General features: G+C 38.1%; 1 protein-coding gene across 1 annotated transcript in view; it reads left to right on the forward strand.

Moving 5' to 3' along the window:
• Nucleotides 1-15290, forward strand: part of LOC117787660 (MOXD1 homolog 2) — a 129234-nt gene that overhangs the window by 44042 nt on the left and 69902 nt on the right. The gene's annotated exons all lie outside the window — the stretch shown is intronic.

Raw genomic sequence — 15290 nt, forward strand, 5'->3', positions numbered from 1 at the left:
ACTTTATCATCAGTGACGACGACGACGCCGACGATGAGGACGAGGACGACGACGTTGACTCTGAAGGATGGCCGAGCGCAGGATGCAGGATGCAGGATCAAACCACAAAATCCAAACTGATGCATACAAATAAAAACAGAAAAATATGCCATGCTGCATGTATTGCAAATACCCTGTAATACTCGTAGATATACTGAAAGTAACTTTCTTATTATAGAAATGTGAGTTGTGTAGTTCACTTAAAAAAAAAATTATTTTAAAACTCCAAAAGTTACAGATAGAGTCTAGATTTCTTATTTAAATCTGACTGGGCTATTTATAGAATTTAACTGAATTAATGTTCATCTATAGACTATCCCTATTATACCCTTTATATCATTATATGTGTACAGAGTATAAAAGGGAAAGGCGAGGCTGCATATATGGAGCCAGATTGTGGCTCTCCTTTGCTCCCTCTCTCTCTCTCTCTCTCTCGTTTCGTCTATTTTTCTTTATCCCTTTCACCCTCTATGCTTTCTTCTGTGTGTGCCCTTTCACATGTGCATTACTGCGGGGTTTTTTTTTTTTGGGTAGGTCGCATTAAACGGAAGTTGCCGCTTCGCTATGCGTTTGTGTTGTTGTTGTGGTTGTTGTTGTTGTTGTTGTTGTTGCTGCTGTTGTTGTTGCTGCTGTTGTTGTTGCTGCTGCTGTTGCTTCTGTTGTTGTTGGCATTGTTGTGTTTAAAAAGTTTTATGCTCGTCACGAGAGAAATTTATTGCACTCCGGTGTTCAAAGCTTTTATCCTTTTTTATCATTTTTGTGTTGCTACTATGTATTGTTGTTATTGTTGTTGTTTGCTCTCTGTCTCTCGGACTGGGCAGAACGGTTGTGAAAAAGCGGATGTGATTTATTTGGTAATGCTAATGATGTTTTTGCTCGTCGTCCCTACCATCAGTTTATTTGAGCTTTGGCTGTAACAATTTTTATCGCATGTGTAGACGAAAAAAAAAAAAATGAGGAAAAAACCTGCCGAAAGTTTTCGGCAGTCAGCAGCAACTGAAAACCGTCATGAAAATGCTTACGACAACGCTTTTCAATGTGGGCAGAAAAGAAAAACCAAAAAAAAAAATAAAAAAAAAATACCTCCCTTGGAGAAGGAAATGTAAACAGTTTGCCATTTATCTTTCGTGGCCAATAAATCGCATTGTATGCCGCACTCCGACAGCACATTTAAGGTAGTCCGTAGTTAATTTTTTAAATGAGCAAAGATACGACACTCGCTGAAGTAAAACTCTCAACTCCTACTCTCAATATGTACTGCATATAGGCTTTATTTATGTGCGGGTATTCAATAGCATGTCATTGTGTTCTGCTATTGACAGGACTCCCATTCCAATCACCCATCTCCCCTCTCAGCTTAGGACTTTAATTGTGCGACTTAAGGTTTTGCTTTATTACAGCGACTTAACTGTATTGAGCTTTATTAATTGTTGCCAGTGAGCTGCTTTGGCAAAGCTTCAACTTGGATCCGCTTTTGGGATTTGAAGAGGGTGACTCCAAAGAAAGTAGCAGACATGCGAATGACCCCAAAAAGCATGGGCAAGGTCAAGCTAGGGGAATCTATTTTTAAATCAAACTCCCTAAACTCTGTTACTTGCCAAAAGGTTAAGTCATGTTGACAACAGATCAGAAGGGTTCCAAACTGCACTAACATTGGACGACATGACTGGTTTCAATTGCGATGACAGAAAAGAATATTGTGCTGAAATTTAGTAGAATATTATTAGAATATGTAACAAAATGTGTAGTGCAAGCTACTTTAATTGAATTTCGAAATAAAGGCAAACCTAAAAATGCATATTTAAGAGTCAAAATTTCCCAAACACTTCCCACATAATAATAATAATAATAAAATGATATTTGTTATATGTGGGCAGCATATTAAAAATGCATAAATATTTTTATAATTGTAAAAAAATCATAAAATTAAATTTTATTACAATTTTTATGACTTTATAGAACAACAAAAAATCATTTTCTATGCACTTCATTCACAGTATATTTGTACAATACTCGGACAAATATAAAATTTTAACCGGACCCAAAACTAGAAAACAAGCAACAAATATTAGGTAGTGACATTAATAAAAATTTTATGCAACACACGTGGCAAGTCTACGTCCGTCCCAGTTTTTAGTTGCACTGTCCACTTTGGAATACCTCTTCCTGCATCTCTTCCCCTTTGCCGTCTCTGTCTGGTTTTTGGGGCCTGTCATGTCAACCGTTAGGCTGTCAGCTCACATATGGAGGTATCGATGTGAACGGGCCGTGTGGGCCAAAAAGAGGCGAGACGAGACGAGGCGAGGCCAGTTGGTTCGGTCAATTCGATTATATTCATTTTTCACCTTTCGTTTAAACTTTCACGTGTCGTGGTTATAGTTACTGTTGCACTTGTTCTTGTTGTTGCTGTTGTTGTTGTTGTAAATTCCATGTAAATTAATTAAACTTGCTTGGCATACAAAAAAACAAATTGCCGGCATGGCACACGTCAGGATGTGCTAGGAGCCGTTCAGTTTCGATGCGACCGACTGGCATACATGGCAAATTATATATTGCATGTCAAAGGACAACAGACAACGTTGTTGCTGTTGCTGTTGCTGTCGCTGCCACGAGCAATAGTGAGCCAGGCAAAGGGGTAATGGCAGTGAGCAGGGTAGTGCCACTTAATATTTTTTATACGCCACAAATCGACCGCACGATCAGAGGCCGCCAGTGGCCATATGGCCAGGCTAACAGGCAGGCGGCCAGAGCAGAGCAGAACAGAGCAGACCGGAGGAGAACGAGGAACTCACACAGGACACAGGTGCGCGACAACAATTAACGAAATTTATTCAATTTGCACCGTCGCTGCATAAAAACTCACACACACAAACAAAAAACTTGCACACGAGCCTTTTAAAATTTAAATAATAAATATGATATTGTGTATTAAGCTTGAAGTTTTGTCTGAACTTTCAGTGCAATAAATTTTTTCATTAAATATAAATAAATAAATTTCGGTTGGTTCCAGTCTTTTAAATTGCACTCATTTCTTTTGGCCTGCTGTGCTCTCAATTTTAAATTAAGGTGATATATCATATGAATTTATAGTATATCCGAGCTATGCTACTTATTGGCCTGTTTGTTCGTGCGTTTGAATTTCCAATTTAAATATAATATTCAATAAATTACGTGAAGGGGTCAAAGCTTACGTCGCATGTGTTTTTTTTTGTCAATAGTACCCGCCAATATTTCAATAGGTAGCAAAGTCCCACAACCATTTTGAGGGCAAAAAATTTGAAATTCAAAACAGGATTTGGCCACAGGAATGACGTCCTGTATCGTATTTGATTCGAAAATTGATGAAAAGCGATTGAAACGTGTATTGTGTTGTTATGTTGGAATATGAGAATGATATCAAACGATTGGTTGCACAGCTATGTGGCTCCCAGACATATGCTTTTGTGAGGTTTAATTCACTTGTGGTGGCCATACAATATTTCACAAAAATTCCTATAAATGAGAATGTAAAATTTTGATCAGCATGACGTGGGTTAAATATGAAAATCACCAAAAGCTTAGCATCAATTTTAATAATGAATTGATGGGAAATGAATTGATAATAAAAATTAGTATTAAACAGACTAATTTTAATGTTTCACGCATTTCTCATAAATTTATAATTTAAAAGCAGGAAATGTATTACGAAAATCAGATTAGTTATTTTAATGTCTTAGTATTTGAAATATTTAATGAGGTGTAAACTTTTTAAATATCTGTAAAATAAACTTAATACTCAAAGTAAAGTAAAATTATAATTTATATAAAAGCGACAATTTTAACAATATATTAAGAGTTGATTGCCAGTAGTAAACGAATGGAAGGATGCCATACAATTTGAGATAGAAGCATTATTAAATGCCTCATAACAGCTACTAAACGAAACCCTTCAACAAGTGACTTGTATTCTATCAGTGCTCCCCCCTTTGTTCTATATGCACCCCGCTGGCGTAGTGTTGTCATATGCTAAGACAACTTTAGCACCCCGGCAAATCCGCACTTTTCAGCTACATTTCCGTCATATAAGCCAGCACAAACACAAACACAAAAGACCTGCCCCCGCCAACATTGTCATGAAGATGACATTGAAGAAAATGCTTTGTATAGTGGCAACAACAACAGCTGTTCTCAAGTGTGGGTGGCGGGTGTTGAAACGATAGTGTCTATGTCTGAATCTTTGTGTATATGCGTCTCTTGTGGCATGCACAATTAAAAGCGTAACCGTAGTTGTTATAATACAGAATATTTACGCTTGAATGGCTGCTTTGTGCCCAAGTTTGAACCCGGAACCCGGGATGAGCTGACGTACCGTATACCCTGTGTGTGTGTGTGTGTGTGTGTGTGTGTGTGCTTTGTCATTCAGTTGCTCTTGAATGCTCCTGCTGCTTTGGAAAATTAATAATTTATTTGTTTTGTCATTCAGCATTGTAAATAATGAGAGAGATTTTCAATAATCTTCTTTGTTAATATTGAAATTAATTTGTTTACTGTTATGCTACTTAATTAAACAAAACGCACACACACGCACACGCATAAGCACTCATACACTCATACACACATACACACACAGAGGCACCGCAGTGTTCTTTGCCTCCCCATCGGCTTACCACAGCCCATAAATAACTGAGGGCGCAAGTGGGAGCTGCTCCAAGGTAGTGGTGGCCCAGGCCAATCTATATGTAAATAGTTTGTATTTACATGGCTGCATTTTAAAGCCTCGACAGGATTTTGTCCTGTTCAATTATGCAATAAATTTATCACTGATTCCAATGCAACACAATCCACAGATGAATGCACTGCGCCTCCGCCTCCACCTCCGTCTCCGTCTCCATTTCCTGTGTCTCTGTCCTGCGGTTTTGTATGTTTGCCTTTGGCAAATGCCTGCCTCTCTCTCTCTCTCCCTCTTTCTTTCATACACTTTCCCTGTCCCTCCCTCTCTGACCCTTAGTCTTTTGGGGCAGCCTCTCATAAATGTCTCTTTTGATTTTGGCACGCTCTATTTGCATTTGTGGCGTTTGAATAGCCAGTTTCAAATTACATATCTCAATAATGCAGTGCGTAGGAGAAAGCTCTTGGCATAATGAAATATTTATTAGCCAAGTGGCTCGGCACTTGTTAGCTAATGTATCTTTAAGATGCAGCTATTAATTTCCAACACTGCGTGTCGCATTTAAATTAACATAAAACCCATAAAAACACAACAAATTTAATTGCAAGGCATTTGTTGATTTTTTTTTTTAAACACAAACAAATTGAGTGAGAAACATAAAATTTTGTCGCTTTTCCCCGCTCCCTGCATAATGAGTAAAACATGTTTGGTATCCACGGTATCCGCAGCCCACGACACACTTCAACAGAAGAACGCATTTTCCACGTATACGAATATCTAAATATCTGTTCATCTATATAAGTATAAGTATCTCACACTATGGTCTTTGGCTAAATGCTGTAGCTGTGGGGAGACGCCGAGAAAAAGACGATGAAAAAAATTGGAACAACTTAGCGACAAGGGAATAACAGAAACAAACTCAACACGCCGCCTGTCATCATTTATTTTGTCAGAGTCTAAAAACAATTCCAACTTATGGCTGCAAACAAGATACTCTGATGGGCTATGGCATTGTGGTATGTAGCTCAGAGCTCAGAGAGATACAAATAAGATTGAACCAGCGATCAGAAGGTATATCGAAGATCTGATGCTCTTACGACAAAAGTATCAAGAATTGTGATAACTTCAACCTTAAAAAATGTCTATTTAATTATTATTTGGCCTCTATTTTTTAAAGAATTGGAAAATTCAAATTTTTGTGTTATTTTTTTTTTTTTGAAAAATTTAAACTGTCATAACTTTGTCAAATCTTTACCGATTTTCTTGCGGAATGTCAATTTTATCATTACTTGGCCTCTATTTTGTTTCTGCATCAAAATTGAAAAATTCAAATTTTTTCCATCAAAGTACAATTTTTCCATACTTTCCCCTTGACACATTTCCAAAAATATTCTACTGTACGCTTATAGTAAAGTCAAAGAATTTACATAGATTAGTTTGAATTCAATTTTCTAAATTATATACATAGTTATTTAATTAATCTATTTGTCGATTGAGTCAGCTTTACAATACCCTCTTTAAAACTATTAATATTATTTCGTAATATTCAATGCTGTAGCAGAAGTACTTAGATGCCATCTACAAGCAGATTTCATTATTTTATCAGCTTCATTACAAGAGTCATCATTTTTATCTTGGTAGTGTATGTATGGTAGTTTAACAAAAGCTCAGCAATGTCTTTGCTAGTCATGGGCTGTTCTTTCCTGCTGTCTCTTAATGATGTGTTGCTCGGCTGCTGCAAAGATTTTGGACATCCCATAGAGAATCATCGTCGTCGCATGGGATGCGCCCCCAACCCCAGTGCCTAGCACCTACACATAGACACACACACAGTCAAACACATAGAATTACATAGGCAAACACACAAGTCATTAAGTGTTAATTTAATGGCCAAGAGATCTTTGTCACAGATAACAAATGCATGCATTTTTATACACACATACAGTGACAGAGACAGCACTGAGGAGACAGTCAACAGCCAAGAGGCAACATGAGTTCTTTTGGGCCTCTATCTGAGCCCTGGCATCTCTTACAAGTTTGTGGAAAACATTTTGTGCGCAGCAGGTGATATATGTGTTGTCTGCTTATGGAAACAACCAGCAACAACCAGCAACAACCAGCAACAACAATAATAACAACAACAACAACAACACCACTAACGCCTCCTCCTTTGGCTGGGCCGGTCATATGATATTTGTGTTGTCGGGTTGCTCGGTTTGTTAACGCTGACAGACAATTAAGTGTTTGCTTTATGTTTATTGGAATGGATTTTGCCGCAGCGCTTTGCGCGTTCTTCTTAACAAATTGATTGATGACAGACACCAAAGAGGAAGACGGCAACAGTGCGTAAGTCAGTGAACGAGACAGACAGAGACAGCACGATAAGTTTTGGTGAATAAAGTCTTGAATTACCAGTCAACTGGTAGCCCACCTGGACATCAAATTTTGAGGGCTACTTTAAGTTATAAAAGTGCCAAGTAACAAGTAGTCCCATATACGAGACGCCTTTGGCTAGGAAAGTGTGCTAAATGTACAGCCTAGAAAATGATGACGATGTAACGGAAACTTTTTAATTAAAATTCGAAAAATTAATTAAATATTTTTTGTGACGCCAGCGCCAACGCTGACGCTGATGACGATGACGACTTTGAGATTAAATTTCCGACCTACCTACGAAATGCAAACCCACTGCTAGAGACACAGAGACAGACTGACTGTCGAAAAGTTCAGGGAAAAAAAAGAAAACAACAGAAACAACAACAACAACAACAAGTTGATGAAACAACACTAACAACAAGTTTCGCAAGGCAGTCGGAGAAGGCAACAATATCAAGTGCAAAATGAGAAAATTCACTTGCTCTACTCAAACAACAACAAAAACTGTGTGAAAATTCTGCCGGTGGTAGAAGACAGAGTGGGAGGTGGAATGTAGAAGGTGGAAGGTTGTAAGTCCGGGGAGGATGAAGAACTCGACGCTAGCAATAGATAGAAAAACAAAAGAAAGTTTTCTACCAGCCTGCAAAAAAAAAAAAAAGTGAATGGAGTACAAATGCCAAAATGAGAAAGGAGCCAACAAGTAAAAGATGAGCCAGAGAACAAGAGAAAAAAAGGCAGTTAATGATGCACAACTGATAAGCCAAAAAGATGACACACAGCTTCAGACATCAGAGTGAAAAGGAAGAAGCCACTCCAACTTTCAACTATTTCCAACTAACGACTGCAAAACCAGTTGCATTACAAGTCAGTAAAAGTACATATAAAAGTAGGCTGATTGTCTGCATGAAAGGTAAAGCCGACACCGACTATGGCTATGGAAATCAAAAAAAATGGGGTTATCAGATGGCAGACGTTGCAGAACGCTGCAACAAAGTATGCCAGTTAATGGCAAAGAATTATCATAGATAACAGTAATCGTAAAAATAATCAAAAGAAATCTGTCAGAAAGAATGCTGAAACTCTTCGAATCGAAAGAAAAACTGTGAAAATTTTGATTAATGGGGAGGCTATGATAAAAAGAAAAGAAATCTTAAGGTTTTCACTATTTAGATAAAATTTAAATACGTTTTTACAGAGTGTACAGTGTTGATGTGCAAAAGTTATTGTAATTGGGGATTATTTGATGTTCCTCGTGAAACTTATCAATTATCCAAATGTGTGATAGAAATTTTCGATTAATAGATAATCAGATATTAATAATGTTATGAAACCATAATAACTAGCTGGTGTTAAGCCCTTGTTGAACCCATTCAAACATAATCATGATCTTGTTTCCATCAGCAAAAAAAAGGGGTGAAATTAAAGCCATGACCCATAGTTCTCTCGACCTAATGTTGCCAATCAATCATTCGCTCACTTGATGGGCTACAAATTACTACAAAAAGGGAATAGTGGATGAAGAGCAAGAACAACTGCAAATGGCAAAAGTTACAAGGGCAAAAACTTAGTCACAAATGTGTTGCTTTCTTACTTCCCATAATGAATTATTTTCTAGGGAAAAAGCAAAGATATTACAAAACCATGTAATACCATTTAAGTGTGTGAAATTGGTTGAGGAACTTATTTGCTAAAGGGAAAGAAGGTGTTACACCTTGTATTAGAGTATAGCAACGTTAAATATATCTAGAGAAATACTGCCCAGTACAAAATAATTAGAAAAAAAAAACATTTAATATTAAATAAACTGCAAAAGTTAATACAAATAGTGTTTCTGAGTGAATTTATTACAAATTTAAATAAATAATAACATAGGTGTGGACTCTCATAAGAATTGTAAGCCATTTAAGCCAAAGAATTGTAGTGTTGACTTGCTTAACATTTTATGTGCTCTAAGTAAAAGGAAAGGAAAGGAAATCAAAGCTATGGCAATTTAGTGCTCAACTCGGTTTCTCTTCAAACATTAATTTGAATCCACTTGAATCTGAAAGAGATGTGCAGTATCCATTCATTTAATTCAATTGCAGAGTGCATAACTTTCGTAACTACAAGTATATGCCAGGCAAAGCCAATTATGCTAAAGTAAATAACAATCTTACTCTATTGCCATCCTGCTTCGACTCATTTCTCGTCTCGTCTCGTTTCGTTCCCATGCTTTTTGGCGAAAATGTTAAAAACTTAAACAACGCTGACATATTTCCCCAGATGCCTTCAAACTTTTATGCCCAACTTCTGCAGTCAAAAAGTCTTTTGAGTGGGTCTATACCAAAAAATTTGATGTCAACGCAGCAGCAGCAATAAAGTGTAAAAAAAAAACACAGAAGAGAAGGCATTTTCATTTCGTGTTTAATGAAAAATGTCAAATAAAAGTGCACAAAACAGAAATGACAGAAACAAATTGCAATCCTTTGTGCGATAGTTTTTAGCGAGAACTCTATGAGTCCTTGAACAGGTAGCACAGGCAGGAGCCAGATGGGTAAAGGGAGGAGGCATGCCAATAAAAACTGCAAACAAAGCGCTGCTCGAGCACTTTAACAAAGATGGGCACACTCTTTGGCACACTAATTACTATTTATTTCAAACGAAAATTGCTAACGAGCAAAAGATATTACCATAGTCGTTCTTGTTCTCGTTCCTCTCTCTAACCGAAGAGTATAATAATCAAAAGGAACAGGTAGGGTTAGCATACTCACAGCAAGTGCTGCACTTCAGGTTACCCCTACCTCCGTTAGAACAAATTATTATTTTTTATGATTATTTAAATTACGCGCCAGTAGCCAAACCAGAAGGCAGTCGAAGCAGCAAACACGGCCTGCGGCCAACTGAAGTTGCTGCTGCTGTTGCTGCTGCTGATGTTGTCGGTGGAATGTCGGTGCAATTTACAAAAGGCAGCTGCGGGAGCAGCAGGCACTTTACAGCTCTTGGAGCACTTGGAAAGATAGCATAGCGGAGCCTTCTCTAATAGTTTTCATCAGGCTGAGAGGCATTCTCCTTACTCCTCGCTTCTCGCTCCTCAGCTGGTTGTTGTTGTTGCCTGCAGCTTTTAGTACAATTGGCTGGCAGCTTGTTTAATGATCATTAAAGATGAAGACGACACACGAGCAGCAGCAGCAGCAGCAACATCAGCAGTAAAAAGCGGCAGCAACAGCGTCATTGGCCAAGCGCAATTTTGATTCAAAGCGCTCTTGACCAGGTCTTAATAAATGAGCACAGGTTGCCCAGCCAGTGAAGCAGCCCAGACTTGTTTTTATGGCCCCAACTCTTTGGCTCTTTTGGCTTGCGGGCAAGTGCCTTGGACTCACTCTAATTAGTCAATTTTTCTCCTCTTTTTTTATACTCAATTAAATCTGCAGCAGCTTCAGTTGCAGGCACTCGAGTAAGCAAATGATGTGCAGTAATTAGTGTTGCCCATCATACCATATATACATACTATATACATACTGACTTGTATATAATTCAGGCAAGGCTGCTTCATCTTCAACTTTTGCTCCGTCCGATGCAGATAAATAATAATTTTCCTGCTGCTTGGGCAATTTTTTGTTGTGGCAATGCCACAGGATGACAGGTGCAGTGACAACCGCACACACACACACAGATATACACGTATACAGGCAAAATTGCTGCAGATATAACCCAGTGGGACCTGACCAAGATTTTAGGGTACTTGACATATTTGTAAAGAAGATTCTGAGAGCCATACATATTCATATATATCTTACACTGATAAAATAAAATTGAAATAAATTAATAATCTAAAATATATGGCTTAAATATTTTATTTAGAAACAAAATTATAATTTGAAAACTTGAAAAAATAAGGAACTATAACTCCAACCACATGCAAATGGTAGCACATTTTTACTGCTGCAAAAGTAATGCATTAATCACATCTTTTCCAACTGGGTGATTTTTCTGATACAAAAACATGTTGAAGATACAAATACACACAACTTACATGTCATACACGATGCCTGTACATTTATAATCAAGCAGCAAGCCGCAGTCGGTGCTCCCATCCTGCAGTCTTCACCTCAACATCAGCTCATCGCAAATACGCATTACATTGTGCATGATGAAGCATCTTCAAGTGGGCAGAGGCAATGGAAAAGCCAAAACGAAAAGCGATTCAATGCTGATGATGCTCTACCCGGTAGCTCTCTCACGCAGTCGATTGCAGCTTGTAGTTGCTAAATGAAAACATACATTGCGGTCGCAGATTGCACACACACGGCCTCCAAGCTAAGCACAAGCACAATCACAAGTACAAGAAATTGCCAAACGCACAGTGGGATCGGCCTTAGAAGTGGGGAGAAAAATGAAAGTCCATTATAGAAATGGGAACGTCTAATTACCAGCTGGGATTGGCATTTGCAAATATTATGCTTAGATACATGTATTTGCTGAGGTTAAGAGCTTGGCCTATGGAAATGTGAAAGGTAATGTTGGATTATGGGAACATGGGAATAGGCAGAGGCAAAAAGATTATTAATGGTTTACTAAAGAATTGTAATTAGTTTCATGATGTTGCAAAACTCCTAATGATCCTTTTTTTTAAATTGTTAATTAGCATTTGGGCCGAGAAATTAACATATTTATAAATTCTCTATACGTCTTAACATATTTTGTTGTGTTCTTTGATTATGAGTAAAAGTATCCCATTTCTATGATTCAATGAATAATAAAAACAATATTGACTGCTGCAGATTAATTAAAATTTAAAATATTGCAGTAAATGAAAAATAAAAATATAAAAATTTGTAAACTATTTTTAATTTTAATTTATTTTTACGATTAATCGAAATTTTGTGCTATGATGCATATGCAATGAGTATAATATACATATAAATATTTATTCTATTTCATAACCACGTTGACTTGAACCACGGTGCGGCAGTAAAACATCCTCATCAATGTCGCTGTCGTTGTCGTTGGCATTGCCCGCAGTCAGACCCAGAGAATCGGAGTCAGAGACAGAGACAGAACAGCAGGCCACGTTAACAGAGTAACCAGTCAAAGCCAGAACATTTGTCCATTTGTCCACTTGTCCACCCGAATGCACCGGCAGCCTCTTTCATTGCCGACGCGTCGTTTCCTACAAATCGTGCAATGATGAAAGCCATGGACAAAGTCTTTGACTTGTATTCAGTTTTTTTTTTTTTGTTATTACTTGTGCCGCAGCTTCTGTTCTTTTTTCTTGCCTCATTTTGTTGTTGGCCTCGGCGGCGCTTGGAACGCTTTTATGCCCATTCAGTGCATCTTGTTGCCTCTGTCCCATCATTGTCCGCTCGTACTCGAATTTGGTAGGACGGACATTGGCGTTTTGTGTAAAAGCGACTAATGTGTGTCTACGGAAGCCATTTCGTGCCTTTTAGCTGTGAGTCAGTCCCAAGTCAGTCAGGCGACTTCCAGCCAGCAACCAGTTTCATTTCTTTGGCAAAAAAAAAAAGAATGTAAAGTAAGATAAAGAAGGCAAAAATAAATATAAAAAAAAAATGTGTAGTTAATTCGCCAAGTAATAATATTATACTCGTACTTATGAATGTCGTCTGAGCAACATGCTGTGCAGTTGCCAGTTCCAGTCTTCGTCCCGGCCATGGCCAGAAAGCAAAAGAACCTGCCGGACCAGCCCCTCCAGCTAAATTGGCTTGAATTTTACGGTTGGTGTTGTTCTTGTTGTTGTTGTTATTATTTTTGTTGCTGTTGTTATTGTCAGCAATAGCAGCAGCAGCAGCAGCATAAGAACAACAATCGACGATTGGCCTCGCCTCGGCTTCGGTCTGTATTTAAGCGACATCATTCATCTGCCCGCCCATCAACAGCAGCAACATCGGCAGCAGCAACAACAGCAACATGGGCAGCAACAACAACGACGGCTGCACAATGCCAATGACGACAGACGCCTGGTGATGACGATGACTATGTTGTAGATGGGATACGAATGACGATGCCGATGATGATGATGACGACAGCAATAATAATAACAAACAACAACAACAACAGCAATAGCAACAACAACAATGGGCAGTCAGAGACAGGCTGCAAGGCAGCCCTGTGGCCCATCAGACAGCTCTGTAGTACAAAGTACAAGTCCGCATAATTATAATCAACGTCATTTAACGTTGCCGGCCGTCACTCAGCGCCATCTACAACATTTACAACAGCCACATCAACAATAACAACAACAGCAACTTGTAAACTCAGAGTGCCCCATCAAGCTTATTGTTGTGTATCTTTTGGATACATTTTTGATAACAGAGAGCATAATAACTTTGTCGTTAGGTTAGGAATTAACATTAAGAGAAGTAATATACAACAGAGTGTACGTTCTCTGATTTAACTGACCATACCATAATGTCTTATTTCTGTTGAAAACTCTGGAATAATCAACTGAATTCTCTTGTCTTGTAGTTTAACTGAGCATTAACAGTAGTTTATCTTAGTTTTCTGTAACGAAAAGTAGAGCAAACTAAATGATGAAACCAAATTGAATAAATCTTTAGTAGATACTTGTACGAACTAGATACATTTGAAAAATAATTTCCTATCTTTCATTGCATAGCTGCCAATTCTGAGAGTATATTATTAAATTCAATTATTTTAACTAAATATTTAAAATAGGAAATAGTTAAAATACTTTCTTTATTTTTTTATAATCTCTTAAAAACAAACTAGACCTGTTCAATTGTAATTCATATTTATTAAATGATCTATGCTAGTGAAATACCTTAAAGAAACTTTCTCAAAGATACAATTTAGTGTGTAAAATAAGTGCCCGTATTAAGACGTTTCTGGAGGCCTTGCACCGTTTACTAATTCCCCTAAGGGCATCAAATTTTCGACTTGTCGGTAGATTAGCTTTTCGAATTACTGACTTGCCTGTGTCTTTCGTTTGTTGACCTTTGTCAACTTCAACACGCGACTAAGCGCTTAAAATTGGTGCAAATACCAGTCGTAGATACATAAGTACTCGCACTGCTGTGTGTATCTAGCGCCGGAAGTGCGCTATTTATAACAAATTGCCGCGTGTTTGACATTTAACCGAACGAAACGTCGTCGGCAATGGCTTCACATTAAAGATTTAAATGTGGTGGCAGAGGAGGGCGTTGAAACCGGAGGCGTTACCAGGCCACCGCGTACTCTTGGCATGTAATCAAATGTAACCGCACGCCAAATATGCGCCCCGGACCCCAGTCCGGACTCAGCTGCCTCAACACAAACACGGACTCGGATCCGGGCACAGACAGACTAGTGGTCGGTGGCTTAGCCACTGCTATTTAATACAATAAATCGCACTGCCATCAGTCGGCAAAGGAGGCAAACAGAGGAGGTCCATGTCCAGGTCTGGTTGTGGGTCTGGGTCTGGCAACCTTCTTGTGAGTGGCCCGACTCGAGTTCAGTTACGCGACCTTCTTCATTAAAATTATGACAAGCTGTAATTATCTTCGATTTGCTTTGACCAACGCACTAATTGCGTGTGAGACAACGGAATGAGACTCGAAACGGGCTGTGGTTTGCGGGGAATGGGCAAAAAATATGGACGTACACTTCAAGTGTCGCTCAAGTGTAACCAAAGAACTGGTTTTTATCGAAATTAGTCAGCTCTGAAAAAGATGTGACTGAGTTATGACAGAGTTAGTCATACGTACATATATAAAACTGACAGTTGAGTGAGTCAAATTGTATTTTGTGGGAACGGTCTTTATGAGTAATGTCAATGGATTGCTTAGCGGAAGATCGTCCACAACATGATGATATTTAAGATTCGAAAGGATAGATTTGCATATGTTCTGCTCCATTTTAATATATGTGAGTTTTTGTGATTTTTCCCAGAATCCGAAATGAGATTTTATGTTAACATTTGCTCGAAACTTAATACGATAAAAGTCTGGATTATACATTAGTAAATTTGACTAAATTTGTGCTTCAAATCAAATTTGATATATCTTGACAATAAATAATAGCTAAAATGTATTTTTGTATACCACCTATACTTTTTTAAATTTAGTTGCATTCCTTAAGCATTTCCGCGTTCGTATTTCAATTTCCTTTGCTTGTCGTCTGGTTTACCCATTAGTTTCCCCCTTCTTATGGCTGTCACTCGCGGTGCAGTCAGTCACAACGTCAGAATATTCCTGGGAAACTGCGTGACCAGGCTAATTAAAGCTTAAGA

This window comes from Drosophila innubila (genome assembly GCF_004354385.1).
Source record: "Drosophila innubila isolate TH190305 chromosome 3L unlocalized genomic scaffold, UK_Dinn_1.0 0_D_3L, whole genome shotgun sequence".
Lineage (NCBI taxonomy): Eukaryota > Metazoa > Arthropoda > Insecta > Diptera > Drosophilidae > Drosophila > Drosophila innubila.